Below are 17,049 nucleotides of genomic sequence, written 5' to 3'. Positions count from 1 at the left end.
AGCCAAAGATGAACAGCATAACTTAATGTATGAAAATGGTTGCAAGTCTAATGGATATTTTGTAAAACAAATCCAGTACTCTGGTACTGCTCAAATTACAATAATTTTAGAGTTTTATTTATCATCAATCAAAAAACATTATATATGATGCAAGAAGAAATAATGAACACATATACTATATAACTGGTAAAAACAGCAATAAAAAAATTGGAGGATGCCTTGGTTGCTGCTTTCAGTGTAAAGTTGGCGGTAAAAAACCAAATCAATTTACCAATAAAATATGGAAAGACAAAATATAAAAATGAAACGTTTTTTCTTGATCATGAAGATATTTATGTTCATGTTTCCCAACATTCAAGGGAGGTTTAAAGCAGTTATTGGTGTCTTAAAAAACATAATCAGAGGCTAAATGTAAATCTTGAATGCAAAACAAAAATAAGTCCATTTTTCAGTAATATACTGAAAAATGAAAAAAAAAATATTTTCCAATATTACTTCAGACATTTTCTCTTAATCAAAAGCTTCTGTTAAGGTTTCCTAAAATTCTATAAAGCTATTGATGTCTAAAATTCTATAAAGCTATTGATGTCTAAAACTCTTAAACCCAAGATTAAGATACAAAAAATTGTGAATTCCAAGTATTGCTTTTGATACTATCTTTGGATTAAAAAAAAACACTTCTGCTTTTATGTTCACAAAAATCCATAAAGGTTGGACAAATTTATTGATATTTGAGAAACTTGAACAATGGACTGCATGATATTGTAAATGTTAACAGAAAAAAAAAACCCAAACCATGCTTTGTCCGTTTACCAATAAAATATTAAAAATCAAGAAAAAAATGTCGTTACACTGGAGAAAATTCAAGTATGAGGAGTTAAACAGGGGTATTACCTCCCCTTGACGCTGTAAGACTTATCATCCATTACAACTGAGTGATAGGCTTGACATTTAGTAAAGACACATGTCTGTGACTGCTAGTAAATTAAGAATACTTAAACAAACATTTCTACATGTAATCTCTTGAATGTATCCAATTTTGACAAACTATTTTTAATTTTCGTATAAAACCATTGCTATACTATAATTATTTACAATATTTTTTTTATTTTTAGATCTCCATTCTTAATTAATGGAAATGATTACTAGATAAGAACCATTATATCTGTTAGACAAAAGTTAAGGTGCACAAGTAAAAAAATTCCATGGCATTTAATGGTAGAGAGAAAAAGAAAGTTTGGTAAAAATTCAAAACACTAGATAACCCGTAAATAGAACTTCCACTCTTGTTGAAATGGAGAATCTTTGCATTAAAAATATTACAATTTATCAAATACATTCTTTAACTGGTTTTTACAAGAGTTATATGAACCATTCATATTGGAAACCTTTCTGTCCATTTCGAAAGACCTCCAAGGGTGATCTGGGAATAGAAATATGGTCACTCTTGGTCTTCTTCAGACTGGAAGTAAAACTCTTGCAAAAGTGGAGCGTCTGTTTTGTAGTGCAGGATGTATGTATTTGTAGCCACGTCTGGTCAGAATGGGGAAGCTAAATCAGATGCCTTATGTTGAGAGAGAGTGACATGCTGTCTATACATTAAGAACCCTTGCAAAAACTTGGTACGAGAATTCATCACACAATTATTTCCTGCAGCCACAGTATTTGTTATCTGAAAAAGAAATGACACTTTTCAATTTTTCTGTCATATTTTAAGAAACTGAAATAGGCAACAATTAGCAAACTGGGAATTACAATTAAAGGTTAGAAAAGAAATGAGAGAAAATTTCCAAAATAATAATTTTTGCCTTCCTAAAACTTGGCATGTCCTTCTAGAAAACATTAAATTGTAATAAGATTATAAAAATCCTGGGAATTTACATGATCTAAAATAAAAAAGTTTATAAATCTATATAATAGTTCTTTCTTACCTTTAAAAGTCAACTCCAATAGCCATTTCCAACATCAATCTGTAAGGACAAGCTGTAATGCTAACCTGAAATATAAAATGCTTAGTTATTCAAAATAGTTAAAAAAAAAGAATCATTGTTGGTATACTTATGTACATTGTATAGAAATAGGTAATATATAACATATCAAGGTAATAGAAGATGCAGAGAACACATCAATGTGACAAAATCCCAACAACATAAACAAAATGACATCTATGTAATCAAAACAAATCTTTTAAACATTCATATGGGGACAAAAAAAAACCATTTGACCTCTTACAACTTTAAGCCTAGTGCACATTTTATTTCCTATAAACTTATTTTATGATGATAATAAAATTTGTTTTAAATAGAGGAATTATATACCTACTTGTATATTAGAAATATTATACCACCAAGTCCTACTCCCCATCCATGAAAACATTTGCACTGAAATAATCTAAAAAGGAATTAAAATTGACACAAATTATATATTTTACAAATCTATTAAATTGCCAACCTAAATTTTTTTAAATTGATTCTGTATTCTGATTGCATAATAGTATAGCATAAAAAAAATATTGTTTAATAAATATAAAAACCTGGAAAAAATAAACTAGAGGCTCTAAAGAGCCTGTGTCGCTCACCTTGGTCTATGTGCATATTAAACAATGGACACAGATGGATTCATGACAAAATTGTGTTTTGGTGATGGTGATGTGTTAGTAGATCTTACTTTACTGAACATTCTTGCTCCTTACTATTATCTCTATCTATAATGAACTTGGCCCAGTAGTTACAGTGGAAAATATTTTGTAAAAATTTACAAAAATTTACAAAATTTATGAAAATTGTAAAAAATTGACTATAAAGGGCAATAACTCCTTAAGGGATCAATTGACAATTTTGGTCATGTTGACTTATTTGTAGATCTAACTTTGCTGTACATTATTGCTGTTTACAGTTTATCTCTATCTATAATAATATTCAAGATAATAACCAAAAGCTGCAAAATTTTCTTAAAATTACCAATTCAGGGGCAGCAACCCAACAACATGTTGCCTGATTGGTCTGAAAATTTCAGGGCAGATAGATCTTGACCTAATGAACAATTTTATACCATCAGATTTGCTCTAAATGCTTTGGTTTCAGAGATATGAGCCAAAAACTGCATTTTACCCTATGTATTATTTTTTGCCATGTCGGCCATCTTGGTTTGCGGGCAGGGTCATCGGACACATTTTTTAAACTAGATACCCTAATGATGATTGTGGACAATTTTGGTTAAATTTGTCTTAGTAGTTTCAGAGGAGAAGATTTTTGTAAAAGATTACAAAAATTTACGAAAAATGGTTAAAAATTGACTATAAAGGGCAATAACTCCTTAAGGGGTCAACTGACCATTTTGGTCAAGTTGACTTATTTGTAGATCATACTTTGCTGAACATTATTGCTGTTTACAGTTTATCTCTATCTATAATAATATTCAAGATAATAACCAAAAACGGCAAAATTTCCTTAAAATTACCAATTCAGGGGCAGCAACCCAACAACGGGTTGTCCGATTCATCTGAAAATTTCAGGGCAGATAGATCTTGACCTGATTAACAATTTTACCCCTGTCAGATTTGCTCTAAATGCTTTGGTTTCAGAGATATAAGCCAAAATCTACATTTTACCCCTATGTTCTATTTTTAGCCATGGTGGCCATCTTGGTTGGTTGGCGGGGTCATCGGACACATTTTTTTAAACTAGATACCCCAATGATGATTGTGGCCAAGTTTGGTCAAATTTGGCCCAGTAGTTTCAGAGGAGAAGATTTTTGTAAAAGTTTACGGACGACGGACGCAAAGTGATGAGAAAAGCTCACTTGACCTTTCAGGTCAGGTGAGCTAAAAATAAATCAATTTAAATTTCAACTGCCAAAAAAAAAAATGTATAATCTTGAGTTATCTTCATTGAAAGAAATATTCTTGCTGTTTATTGTACTATTCTCCCCTTGAAAGACACAATTCTATCACTGGATTTACTTTTCATGGCATAGAATTTTATTTGTGCACCTGGAAAACATTTATCAAACTAAATGTGCAAAATAAGAAAAATGTGTGTTGCCTTATGTACTTTATCACATTTTTCTAGATAGTGTACAGAAAATGGTTGGCTTAAATATACTTGCATCATTTCTTTCATGACAAGCCTCAGACTTCTGGGGGTGAAGATCAATCTTATAATCTTCCTTGGAGCGGCTATCCTTTCTGCTTGGTTGCTTTCATGGCAGTCCTCAGACTTGGTTGAAGATCTAAGTAAACATCTTCCAAGGAGCTGCTATCCTTGCTTACATGGCAAATCCTCCGACTTGGTAAGATCTAAGTAAATATCTTCCATGCAGCTGAAATCTTTGATGATTTATTTGGTTTTTCAATCTTAACTCTGCACATACATGGAAATATAAATATGTAATTATCCAGATTGTCAGTGTTGAGACTATTTGCTCTTAAAATTAATTCAGAAATTAATGTGATGCATGTTTTATGTCAAATCCTAAATTAAGAGGGCAAGTATATTTCCAATTACAATAAATTCTTATTAAAATATATTTCATTTGAGTAAAATTTGAATAAGAAATTTTGGTACAATTTGTAATGAAATTTCAAGCCGTTTTTTCCAGGGGAAACAGATTTTTATTACCAAATAAATATTAACATAGTCTTAAGTACAATTGAAATCACCAAATACTTACATGCTACATATCTGTCATCTACAATGAAACCATCCATCTTCATGGTCTGACTAATATCCTCTGACCTGCTACTGTAACAAAAACAAACTGCTACAAAAACAAAACTTATAGATTAGTTTATATTTCAATGAAAAATAGTTTTAATTTAAATAAAATATACTTATCTCAATGTTGTTTATCCTGGTGTGCTTCAATGGAGTCTTTTTCAGGGTCTATGATGTAAACATCTTCTTCGTAACATCTGAAACGAAAACAAAAATAAACATAGACAGTTGCTGGTCATCTCAAATAAGTTATACATATATTCAACAGTGAGCCAAAAGTTCAAAAATATCAAACCAAATATTTAACTTTTAATACAGTTTGCTTATTCAAAAAATGAAACTTTTTTCAAAATACATATAAAGAAGAACTGTTACACCACTGTCCCAGGTTAGGGGAGGGATGAGCGCTCACAAACATGTTTAACCCCGCCACATTCTTTATGTGCCTGTCCCAAGTCAAGAGCCTGTAGTGCAGTGGTTGTTGTTGGTTCATCTCTGTCATATTTGTTTTTCGTAAATTGTTTTGTTATAAATTAGGCGTTTAGTTTTTTCATTTGAATTGTTTCATATTTTTCATGTCAGGGCCTTTTATAGCATACCATAGGGTATGGGTTTTTCTCATTGTTGAAGGCCATACGGTTGCCTATAATTTCTTACATCAACTTCATTTGAACTTTGGTGGATAGTTGTCTCATTGGCAATCATACCACATCTCCTTATTTTTATATTGATGGCAGCCAATTACAATACATTCTATTAAAATATATTTCATTAGAGTATTAATTTGAATAAGTAATTTTGGGACAATTTGTAATAAACTTTCAAGCTGTTTTTCTAGGGAAAAACTGATTTTTATTACCAAACAAATATTAACATAGTAATGTGTTTTAAGTACAATTGCAATGACCAAATACTTACATGCTACATATCTGTCATCTATAATGAAACCATCCATCTTCATGGTCTGACTAATATCCTCTGGCCTGCTACTGTAACAAAAACAAACTGCTACAAAAACAAAACTTATAGATTAGTTTATATTTCAATGAAAAATAGTTTTAATTTAAATAAAATATACTTATCTCAATGTTGGTTATCCTGGTGTGCTTCAATGGAGTCTTTTTCGGGGTCTATGATGTCAACATCTTCTTCGTATCATCTGAAACAAAAAAACTTATTCATAGACAACTGATGGTCATCTCAAATAAGTTATACATATATTCAACAGTGAGCCAAAAAAAAATTGTTCAAAAATATCAAACCAAATATATAACTTTTAATACAGTTTGCTTATTCAAAAAATGAAACTTTTTTCAAAATATATATAAAGAAGAACTGTTACACCACTGTCCCAGGTTCGGAAAGGGATGAGCGCTCACAAACATGTTTAACCCCGCCACATTATGTGCCGGTCCCAAGTCAGGAGCCTGTAGTGCAGTGGTTGTCGTTGGTTCATCTCTGTCATATTTGTTTTTCATAAATTGTTTTGTTATGAATTAGGCTGTTAGTTCTTTCATTTGAATTGTTTCATATTTTTCATGTCAGGGCCTTTTAAAGCCGACCATACGGTATGGGTTTTTCTCATTGTTGAAGGCCCTACGGTTGCCTATAATTTCTTACATCAACTTCATTTGAACTTTGGTGGATAGTTGTCTCATTGGCAATCATACCACATCTCCTTATTTTTATATTGATGTCAGCCAATTACAATACATTCTATCAAAATATATTTCATTAGAGTATTAATTTGAATAAGAAATTTTGGTACAATTTGTAATAAACTTTCAAGCTGTTTTTCTAGGGAAAAACTGATTTTTATTACCAAACAAATATTAACATAGTAATGTGTTTTTAAGTACAATTGCAATGACCAAATACCTACATGCTACATATCTGTCATCTACAATGAAACCATCCATCTTCATGGTCTGACTAATATCCTCTGGCCTGCTACTGTAACAAAAACAAACTGCTACAAAAACAAAACTTATAGATTAGTTTATATTTCAATGAAAAATAGTTTTAATTTAAATAAAATATACTTATCTCAATGTTGGTTATCCTGGTGTGCTTCAATGGAGTCTTTTTCAGGGTCTGTGATGTAAACATCTTCTTCGTAACATCTGAAACAAAAGAAATTATTCATAGACAGCTGCTGGTCATCTCAAATAAGTTATACATATATTCAACAGTGAGCCAAAAAAAAAAGTTCAAAAATATCAAACCAAATATATAACTTTTAATACAGTTTGCTTATTCAAAAAATGAAACTTTTCTTTTAATATATATAAAGAAGAACTGTTACACCACTGTCCCAGGTTAGGGGAGGGATGAGCACTCACAAAACATGTTTAACCCCGCCACATTTTATATGTGCCTGTCCCAAGTCAGGAGCCTGCAGTGGTTGTCGTTGGTTCATCTCCGTCATATTTGTTTTTCGTAAATTGTGTTGTTATAAATTAAGCCGTTATTTTTTCTTTTGAATTGTTTCATATTTTTCATGTCAGGGCCTTTTATAGACGACCATAGGGTATGGGTTTTTCTCATTGTTGAAGGACGTACGGTTGCCTATAACTTCTTACATCAACTTCATTTGAACTTTGGTGGATAGTTGTCTCATTGGCAATCATACCACATCTCCTTATTTTTATATTGATGGCAGCCAATTACAATACATTCTATTAAAATATATTTCATTAGAGTATTAATTTGAATAAGTAATTTTGGGACAATTTGTAATAAACTTTCAAGCTGTTTTTCTAGGGAAAAACTGATTTTTATTACCAAACAAATATTAACATAGTAATGTGTTTTAATTACAATTGCAATGACCAAATACTTACATGCTACATATCTGTCATCTACAATGAAACCATCCATCTTCATGGTCTGACTAATATCCTCTGGCCTGCTACTGTAAGAAAAACAAACTGCTACAAAAACAAAACTTATAGATTAGTTTATATTTCAATGAAAAATAGTTTTAATTTAAATAAAATATACTTATCTCAATGTTGGTTATCCTGGTGTGCTTCAATGGAGTCTTTTTCAGGGTCTGTGATGTAAACATCTTCTTCGTAACATCTGAAACAAAAAAAATTATTCATAGACAGCTGCTGGTCATCTCAAATAAGTTATACATATATTCAACAGTGAGCCAAAAAAAAAAGTTCAAAAATATCAAACCAAATATATAACTTTTAATACAGTTTGCTTATTCAAAAAATGAAACTTTTTTTTAAATATATATAAAGAAGAACTGTTATACCACTGTCCCAGGTTAGGGGAGGGATGAGCACTCACAAAACATGTTTAACCCCGCCACATTTTATATGTGCCTGTCCCAAGTCAGGAGCCTGTAGTGCAGTGGTTGTCGTTGGTTCATCTCTGTCATATTTGTTTTTTTCGTAAATTGTGTTGTTATAAATTAAGCCGTTATTTTTTCTTTTGAATTGTTTCATATTTTTCATGTCAGGGCCTTTTATAGACGACCATAGGGTATGGGTTTTTCTCATTGTTGAAGGACGTACGGCTGCCTATAACTTCTTACATCAACTTCATTTGAACTTTGGTGGATAGTTGTCTCATTGGCAATCATACCACATCTCCTTATTTTTATATTGATGGCAGCCAATTACAATACATTCTATTAAAATATATTTCATTAGAGTATTAATTTGAATAAGTAATTTTGGGACAATTTGTAATAAACTTTCAAGCTGTTTTTCTAGGGAAAAACTGATTTTTATTACCAAACAAATATTAACATAGTAATGTGTTTTAAGTACAATTGCAATGACCAAATACTTACATGCTACATATCTGTCATCTACAATGAAACCATCCATCTTCATGGTCTGACTAATATCCTCTGGCCTGCTACTGTAACAAAAACAAACTGCTACAAAAACAAAACTTATAGATTAGTTTATATTTCAATGAAAAATAGTTTTAATTTAAATAAAATATACTTATCTCAATGTTGCTTATCCTGGTGTGCTTCAATGGAGTCTTTTTCAGGGTCTGTGATGTAAACATCTTCTTCGTAACATCTGAAACAAAAAAAATTATTCATAGACAGCTGCTGGTCATCTCAAATAAGTTATACATATATTCAACAGTGAGCCAAAAAAAAAATGTTCAAAAATATCAAACCAAATATATAACTTTTAATACAGTTTGCTTATTCAAAAAATGAAACTTTTTTCAAAATATATATAAAGAAGAACTGTTACACCACTGTCCCAGGTTAGGAAAGGGATGAGCGCTCACAAACATGTTTAACCCCGCCACATTTTATATGTGCCTGTCCCAAGTCAGGAGCCTGTAGTGCAGTGGTTGTCGTTGGTTCATCTCCGTCATATTTGTTTTTCGTAAATTGTTTTGTTATGAATTAGGCCGTTAGTTCTTTCATTTGAATTGTTTAATATTTTTCATGTCAGGGCCTTTTAAAGCCGACCATACGGTATGGGTTTTTCTCATTGTTGAAGGCTGTACGGTTGCCTATAATTTCTTACATCAACTTCATTTAAACTTTGGTGGATAGTTGTCTCATTGGCAATCATACCACATCTCCTTATTTTTATATTGATGGCAGCCAATTACAATACATTCTATCAAAATATATTTCATTAGAGTATTAATTTGAATAATAAATTTTGGTACAATTTGTAATAAACTTTCAAGCTGTTTTTCTAGGGAAAAACTGATTTTTATTACCAAACAAATATTAACATAGTAATGTGTTTTAAGTACAATTGCAATGACCAAATACTTACATGCTACATATCTGTCATCTACAATGAAACCATCCATCTTCATGGTCTGACTAATATCCTCTGGCCTGCTACTGTAACAAAAACAAACTGCTACAAAAACAAAACTTATAGATTAGTTTATATTTCAATGAAAAATAGTTTTAATTTAAATGAAATATACTTATCTCAATGTTGGTTATCCTGGTGTGCTTCAATGGAGTCTTTTTCAGGGTCTGTGATGTAATCATCTTCTTCGTAACATCTGAAACAAAAAAAAATATTCATAGACAGCTGCTGGTCATCTCAAATAAGTTATACATATATTCAACAGTGAGCCAAAAAAAAAATGTTCAAAAATATCAAACCAAATATATAACTTTTAATACAGTTTGCTTATTCAAAAAATGAAACTTTTTTCAAAATATATATAAAGAAGAACTGTTACAACACTGTCCCAGGTTAGGGGAGGGATGAGCACTCACAAGACATGTTTAACCCCGCCACATTTTATATGTGCCTGTCCCAAGTCAGGAACCTGTAGTGCAGTGGTTGTCGTTGGTTCATCTCCGTCATATTTGTTTTTCGTAAATTGTGTTGTTATGAATTAGGCCGTTAGTTCTTTCATTTGAATTGTTTCATATTTTTCATGTCAGGGCCTTTTAAAGCCGACCATACGGTATGGGTTTTTCTCATTGTTGAAGGCCGTACGGTTGCCTATAATTTCTTACATCAACTTCATTTAAACTTTGGTGGATAGTTGTCTCATTGGCAATCATACCACATCTCCTTATTTTTATATTGATGGCAGCCAATTACAATACATTCTATCAAAATATATTTCATTAGAGTATTAATTTGAATAAGTTATTTTGGGACAATTTGTAATAAACTTTCAAGCTGTTTTTCTAGGGAAAAACTGATTTTTATTACCAAACAAATATTAACATAGTAATGTGTTTTAAGTACAATTGCAATGACCAAATACTTACATGCTACATATCTGTCATCTACAATGAAACCATCCATCTTCATGGTCTGACTAATATCCTCTGGCCTGCTACTGTAACAAAAACAAACTGCTACAAAAACAAAACTTATAGATTAGTTTATATTTCAATGAAAAATAGTTTTAATTTAAATAAAATATACTTATCTCAATGTTGGTTATCCTGGTGTGCTTCAATGGAGTCTTTTTCAGGGTCTGTGATGTAAACATCTTCTTTGTAACATCTGAAACAAAAAAAAATATTCATAGACAGCTGCTGGTCATCTCAAATAAGTTATACATATATTCAACAGTGAGCCAAAAAAAAAAGTTCAAAAATATCAAACCAAATATATAACTTTTAATACAGTTTGCTTATTCAAAAAATGAAACTTTTTTTAAAATATATATAAAGAAGAACTGTTATACCACTGTCCCAGGTTAGGGGAGGGATGAGCACTCACAAAACATGTTTAACCCCGCCACATTTTATATGTGCCTGTCCCAAGTCAAGAGCCTGTAGTGCAGTGGTTGTCGTCGGTTCATCTCTGTCATATTTGTTTTTCGTAAATTGTGTTGTTATAAATTAAGCCGTTATTTTTTCATTTGAATTGTTTCATATTTTTCATGTCAGGGCCTTCTATAGACGACCATAGGGTATGGGTTTTTCTCATTGTTGAAGGCCATACGGTTGCCTATAATTTCTTACATCAACTTCATTTGAACTTTGGTGGATAGTTGTCTCATTGGCAATCATACCACATCTCCTTATTTTTATATTGATGGCAGCCAATTACAATACATTCTATTAAAATATATTTCATTAGAGTATTAATTTGAATAAGTAATTTTGGTACAATTTGTAATAAACTTTCAAGCTGTTTTTCTAGGTAAAAACTGATTTTTATTACCAAACAAATATTAACATAGTAATGTGTTTTAAGTACAATTGCAATGACCAAATACTTACATGCTACATATCTGTCATCTATAATGAAACCATCCATCTTCATGGTCTGACTAATATCCTCTGGCCTTCTACTGTAACAAAAACAAACTGCTACAAAAACAAAACTTATAGATTAGTTTATATTTCAATGAAAAATAGTTTTAATTTAAATAAAATATACTTATCTCAATGTTGCTTATCCTGGTGTGCTTCAATGGAATCTTTTTCAGGGTCTGTGATGTAAACATCTTATTCGTAACATCTGAAACAAAACAAAATATTCATAGACAGCTGCTGGTCATCTGAAATAAGTTATACATATATTCAACAGTGAGCCAAAAAAAAAATGTTCAAAAATATCAAACCAAATATATAACTTTTAATACAGTTTGCTTATTCAAAAAATGAAACTTTTTTCAAAATATATATAAAGAAGAACTGTTACACCACTGTCCCAGGTTAGGGAAGGGATGAGCGCTCACAAACATGTTTAACCCCGCCACATTATGTGCCGGTCCCAAGTCAGGAGCCTGTAGTGCAGTGGTTGTCGTTGGTTCATCTCTGTCATATTTGTTTTTCGTAAACTGCTTTGTTATAAATTAGGCCGTTAGTTTTTTCATTTGAATTCTTTCATATTTTTCATGTCAGGGCCTTTTATAGCCGACCATAAGGTATGGGTTTTTCTCATTGTTGAAGGCCGTACGGTTGCCTATAACTTCTTACATCAACTTCATTTGAACTTTGGTGGATAGTTGTCTCATTGGCAATCATACCACATCTCCTTATTTTTATATTGATGGCAGCCAATTACAATACATTCTATTAAAATATATTTCATTAGAGTATTAATTTGAATATGAAATTTTGGGACAATTTGTAATAAACTTTCAAGCTGTTTTTCTAGGGAAAAACTGATTTTTATTACCAAACAAATATTAACATAGTAATGTGTTTTAAGTACAATTGCAATGACCAAATACCTACATGCTACATATCTGTCATCTACAATGAAACCATCCATCTTCATGGTCTGACTAATATCCTCTGGCCTGCTACTGTAACAAAAACAAAGTGCTACAAAAACAAAAATTATAGATTAGTTTATATTTCAATGAAAAATGATTTTAATTTTAATAAAATATACTTATCTCAATGTTGGTTATCCTGGTGTGCTTCAATGGAGTCTTTTTCAGGGTCTGTGATGTAATCATCTTCTTTGTAACATCTGAAACAAAAAAAATTATTCATAGACAGGTGCTGGTCATCTCAAATAAGTTATACATATATTCAACAGTGAGCGAAAAAAAAATGTTCAAAAATATCAAACCAAATATATAACTTTTAATACAGTTTGCTTATTCAAAAAATGAAACTTTTTTCAAAATATATATAAAGAAGAACTGTTACACCACTGTCCCAGGTTAGGGAAGGGATGAGCGCTCACAAACATGTTTAACCCCGCCACATTATGTGCCGGTCCCAAGTCAGGAGCCTGTAGTGCAGTGGTTGTCGTTGGTTCATCTCTGTTAATTTGTTTTTCGTAAACTGCTTTGTTATAAATTAGGCCGTTAGTTTTTTATTTGAATTCTTTCATATTTTTCATGTCAGGGACTTTTATAGCCGACCATAGGGTATGGGTTTTTCTCATTGTTGAAGGCCGTACGGTTGCCTATAACTTCTTACATCAACTTCATTTGAACTTTGGTGGATAGTTGTCTCATTGGCAACATACCACATCTCCTTATTTTTATATTGATGGCAGCCAATTACAATACATTCTATTAAAATATGTTTCATTAGAGTATTAATTTGAATATGAAATTTTGGGACAATTTGTAATAAACTTTCAAGCTGTTTTTCTAGGGAAAAACTGATTTTTATTACCAAACAAATATTAACATAGTAATGTGTTTTAAGTACAATTGCAATGACCAAATACCTACATGCTACATATCTGTCATCTACAATGAAACCATCCATCTTCATGGTCTGACTAATATCCTCTGGCCTGCTACTGTAACAAAAACAAAGTGCTACAAAAACAAAAATTATAGATTAGTTTATATTTCAATGAAAAATGATTTTAATTTTAATAAAATATACTTATCTCAATGTTGGTTATCCTGGTGTGCTTCAATGGAGTCTTTTTCAGGGTCTGTGATGTAATCTTCTTCTTTGTAACATCTGAAACAAAAAAAATTATTCATAGACAGGTGCTGGTCATCTCAAATAAGTTATACATATATTCAACAGTGAGCCAAAAAAAAAAGTTCAAAAATATCAAACCAAATATATAACTTTATATACAGTTTTCTTATTCAAAAAATGAAACTTTTTTCAAAATATATATAAAGAAGAACTGTTACAACACTGTCCCAGGTTAGGGGAGGGATGAGCGCTCACAAACACGTTTAACCCCGCCACATTCTATATGTGCCTGTCCCAAGTCAGGAGCCTGTAGTGTAGTGGTTGTCGTTGGTTCATCTCTGTCATATTTGTTTTTCGTAAATTGTTTTGTTATAAATTAGGCCGTTAGTTTTTTCATTTGAATTGTTTCATATTTTTCATGTTCGGGCCTTTTATAGACGACCATAGGGTATGGGTTTTTCTCATTGTTGAAGGCCGTACGGTTGCCTATAACTTCTTACATCAACTTCATTTGAACTTTGGTGGATAGTTGTCTCATTGGCAATCATACCACATCTCCTTATTTTTATATTGATGGCAGCCAATTACAATACATTCTATTAAAATATATTTCATTAGAGTATTAATTTGAATAAGAAATTTTGGGACAATTTGTAATAAACTTTCAAGCTGTTTTTCTAGGGAAAAACTGATTTTTATTACCAAACAAATATTTAACATAGTAATGTGTTTTAAGTACAATTGCAATGACCAAATACTTACATGCTACATATCTGTCATCTACAATGAAACCATCCATCTTCATGGTCTGACTAATATCCTCTGGCCTGCTACTGTAAGAAAAACAAACTGCTACAAAAACAAAACTTATAGATTAGTTTATATTTCAATGAAAAATAGTTTTAATTTAAATAAAATATACTTATCTCAATGTTTCTTATCCTGGTGTGCTTCAATGGAGTCTTTTTCAGGGTCTGTGATGTAATCATCTTCTTCGTAACATCTGAAACAAAAAAAATTATTCATAGACAGCTGCTGGTCATCTCAAATAAGTTATACATATATTCAACAGTGAGCCAAAAAAAAAAAATCAAAAATATCAAACCAAATATATAACTTTTAATACAGTTTGCTTATTCAAAAAATGAAACTTTTTTCAAAATATATATAAAGAAGAACTGTTACAACACTGTCCCAGGTTAGGGGAGGGATGAGCGCTCACAAACACGTTTAACCCCGCCACATTCTATATGTGCCTGTCCCAAGTCAGGAGCCTTTTCTAGGGAAAAACTGATTTTTATTACCAAACAAATATTTAACATAGTAATGTGTTTTAAGTACAATTGCAATGACCAAATACTTACATGCTACATATCTGTCATCTACAATGAAACCATCCATCTTCATGGTCTGACTAATATCCTCTGGCCTGCTACTTTAACAAAAACAAACTGCTACAAAAACAAAACTTATAGATTAGTTTATATTTCAATGAAAAATAGTTTTAATTTAAATCAAATATACTTATCCCAATGTTGGTTATCCTGGTGTGCTTCAATGGAGTCTTTTTCAGGGTCTGTGATGTAATCATCTTCTTCGTAACATCTGAAACAAAAAAAATTATTCATAGACAGCTGCTGGTCATCTCAAATGCTGTCCCAGGTTAGGGGAGGGATGAGCGCTCACAAACATGTTTAACCCCGCCACATTCTATATGTGCCTGTCCCAAGTCAGGAGCCTGTAGTGCAGTGGTTGTCGTTTGTTCATCTCTGTCGTATTTGTTTTCCGTAAATTGTTGTTATAAATTAGGCCGTTAGTTTTTTCATTTGAATTGTTTCATATTTTTCATGTCAGGACCTTTTATAGCCGACCATAGGGTATGGGTTTTTCTCATTGTTGAAGGCCATACGGTTGCCTATAATTTCTAACAACAACTTCATTTGAACTTTGGTGGATAGTTGTCTCATTGGCAATCATACCACATCTCCTTATTTTTATATTGATGGCAGCCAATTACAATCCATTCTATTTAAATATATTTCATTAGAGTATTAATTTGAATAAGAAATTTTGGGACAATTTGTAATAATCTTTCAAGCTGTTTTTCTAGGGAGAAACTAATTTATATTACCAAACAAATATTAACATAGTAATGGGTTTTAAGTACAATTGCAATAACCAAATACCTACATGCTACATATCTGTCATCTACAATGAAACCATCCATCTTCATGGTCTGACTAATATCCTCTGGTCTGTGTACTGTAACAAAAATAAACTGCTACAAAAACAAAAATTATAGATTAGTTTATATTTAAATGAAATATAGTTTTAATTTAAATGAATTATACATATCTCTATGTTCCTAATCCTGGTGTGCTTCAATGGAGCCTTTTTCAGGGTCTGTAGACAGCTGCTGGTCAACTCAAATGAGTTATACATATATTCAACAGTGAGCCAAAAAAAAGTTCAAAAATATCAAACCAAATATAAAACTTTTAATAAAGTTTGCTTATTTAAAAAATGAAACTTTTTCCAAAATATATATAAAGAAGAACTGTTAAACCACTGTCCCAGGTTAGGAGAATGGTTGAGTGATTTAAAATATTTATGATTTTAAGGATTTCTAACTTCTTGTAACACTGACTAGTGAAAAGATGTTTTTATAACAATAAATATGTCCCCATGATAAATTTAGATAATATCAGCTCACATGAACTAAAAAGCACAAAAAAACCTACACATCAACAACTCAAAGTGACTCATGTTGACCCTCTACCTTACTCACTTTTCTAACCTCCTCCCCCTCCCCCTCCCCCACACTTAGGTAGGAAAACTGACTATCCTAGTCAATAAAGATTGGAGTTGAATGCATCCGCCACATGCAGGATTCAAAGTCACAATCTCAGTTTTGATAGGCTAGTGATACAGTAGTTGGACTACTTAGACCACTCAGCCAACGAGGGCCAGAACTGGAGAAGAAGCAGACTAAGATGGTTTATGTCCAGGAGACTGATGGTGTGAGTAAGGTAACATCTCACACTATCAATCTAATGCCTTTCATAAGAAGGATCCTGGTCCATCTTCTAGTTAAGAAGACAGCTTACTGGGTAATACCCTAAATCTTCTGCTTCATCCAATGGAAAAAATACCAAAGTGGTGAAGGGGAAGAAGCAGATCAAGAGATGGGAAGTAGATAAAGCACCCCCGACTAAGATGGTTTATGTCCAGGATACTGATGGTGTGAGTAAGGTAACATCTCACACTATCAGTCTATTGCCTACCATAAGTAGGATCCTAAACAATCTTCTAGTCAATGCTTGAGGACAGCAGACCATAAACCTTCTGCTTCATCCAATGACAAAAAAACCAAAGTGGCGAAGGGGAAGATCAATTTATTGATTGATTGGTGTTTAATGCCACTTTCAGCAATATTGGCTATTTCATGGCAGTCAGTTTTTATTGGTGGAGGAAACCTGAGTGCCTGGAGAGAAC

The 17,049-nt window shown here is 31.7% G+C and overlaps 2 long non-coding RNA genes across 6 annotated transcripts; both read right to left on the bottom strand.

Moving 5' to 3' along the window:
- Positions 1–1,122: 1,122 nt before the first annotated feature.
- On the bottom strand, positions 1,123–2,385 carry LOC127735390 (uncharacterized). The gene is made up of 3 exons (XR_007998379.1): positions 2,323–2,385; positions 1,932–1,996; positions 1,123–1,672 (listed from the first exon to the last, which is right to left on the bottom strand). It is a non-coding gene; the product is annotated as an uncharacterized LOC127735390 (long non-coding RNA).
- A 1,750-nt stretch (positions 2,386–4,135) lies between these two features.
- Positions 4,136–14,499, bottom strand: LOC127735388 (uncharacterized). Of its 5 annotated transcripts, XR_007998374.1 has the most exons (6): positions 14,317–14,499; positions 10,462–10,702; positions 8,527–8,767; positions 7,559–7,799; positions 6,598–6,838; positions 4,136–4,361 (listed from the first exon to the last, which is right to left on the bottom strand). It is a non-coding gene; the product is annotated as an uncharacterized LOC127735388 (long non-coding RNA). The 5 variants fall into 5 exon arrangements; XR_007998378.1 differs by lacking the exon at positions 10,462–10,702; XR_007998377.1 differs by lacking the exons at positions 10,462–10,702; positions 14,317–14,499 and adding an exon at positions 13,350–13,477.
- Between the last annotated feature and the right edge of the window lie 2,550 nt (positions 14,500–17,049).

The sequence above is a fragment of the Mytilus californianus genome, unplaced genomic scaffold (assembly GCF_021869535.1).
Source record: "Mytilus californianus isolate M0D057914Y unplaced genomic scaffold, xbMytCali1.0.p SCAF_3, whole genome shotgun sequence".
Taxonomy (NCBI): domain Eukaryota; kingdom Metazoa; phylum Mollusca; class Bivalvia; order Mytilida; family Mytilidae; genus Mytilus; species Mytilus californianus.
This window is presented reverse-complemented; position numbering and strand designations above follow the sequence as displayed.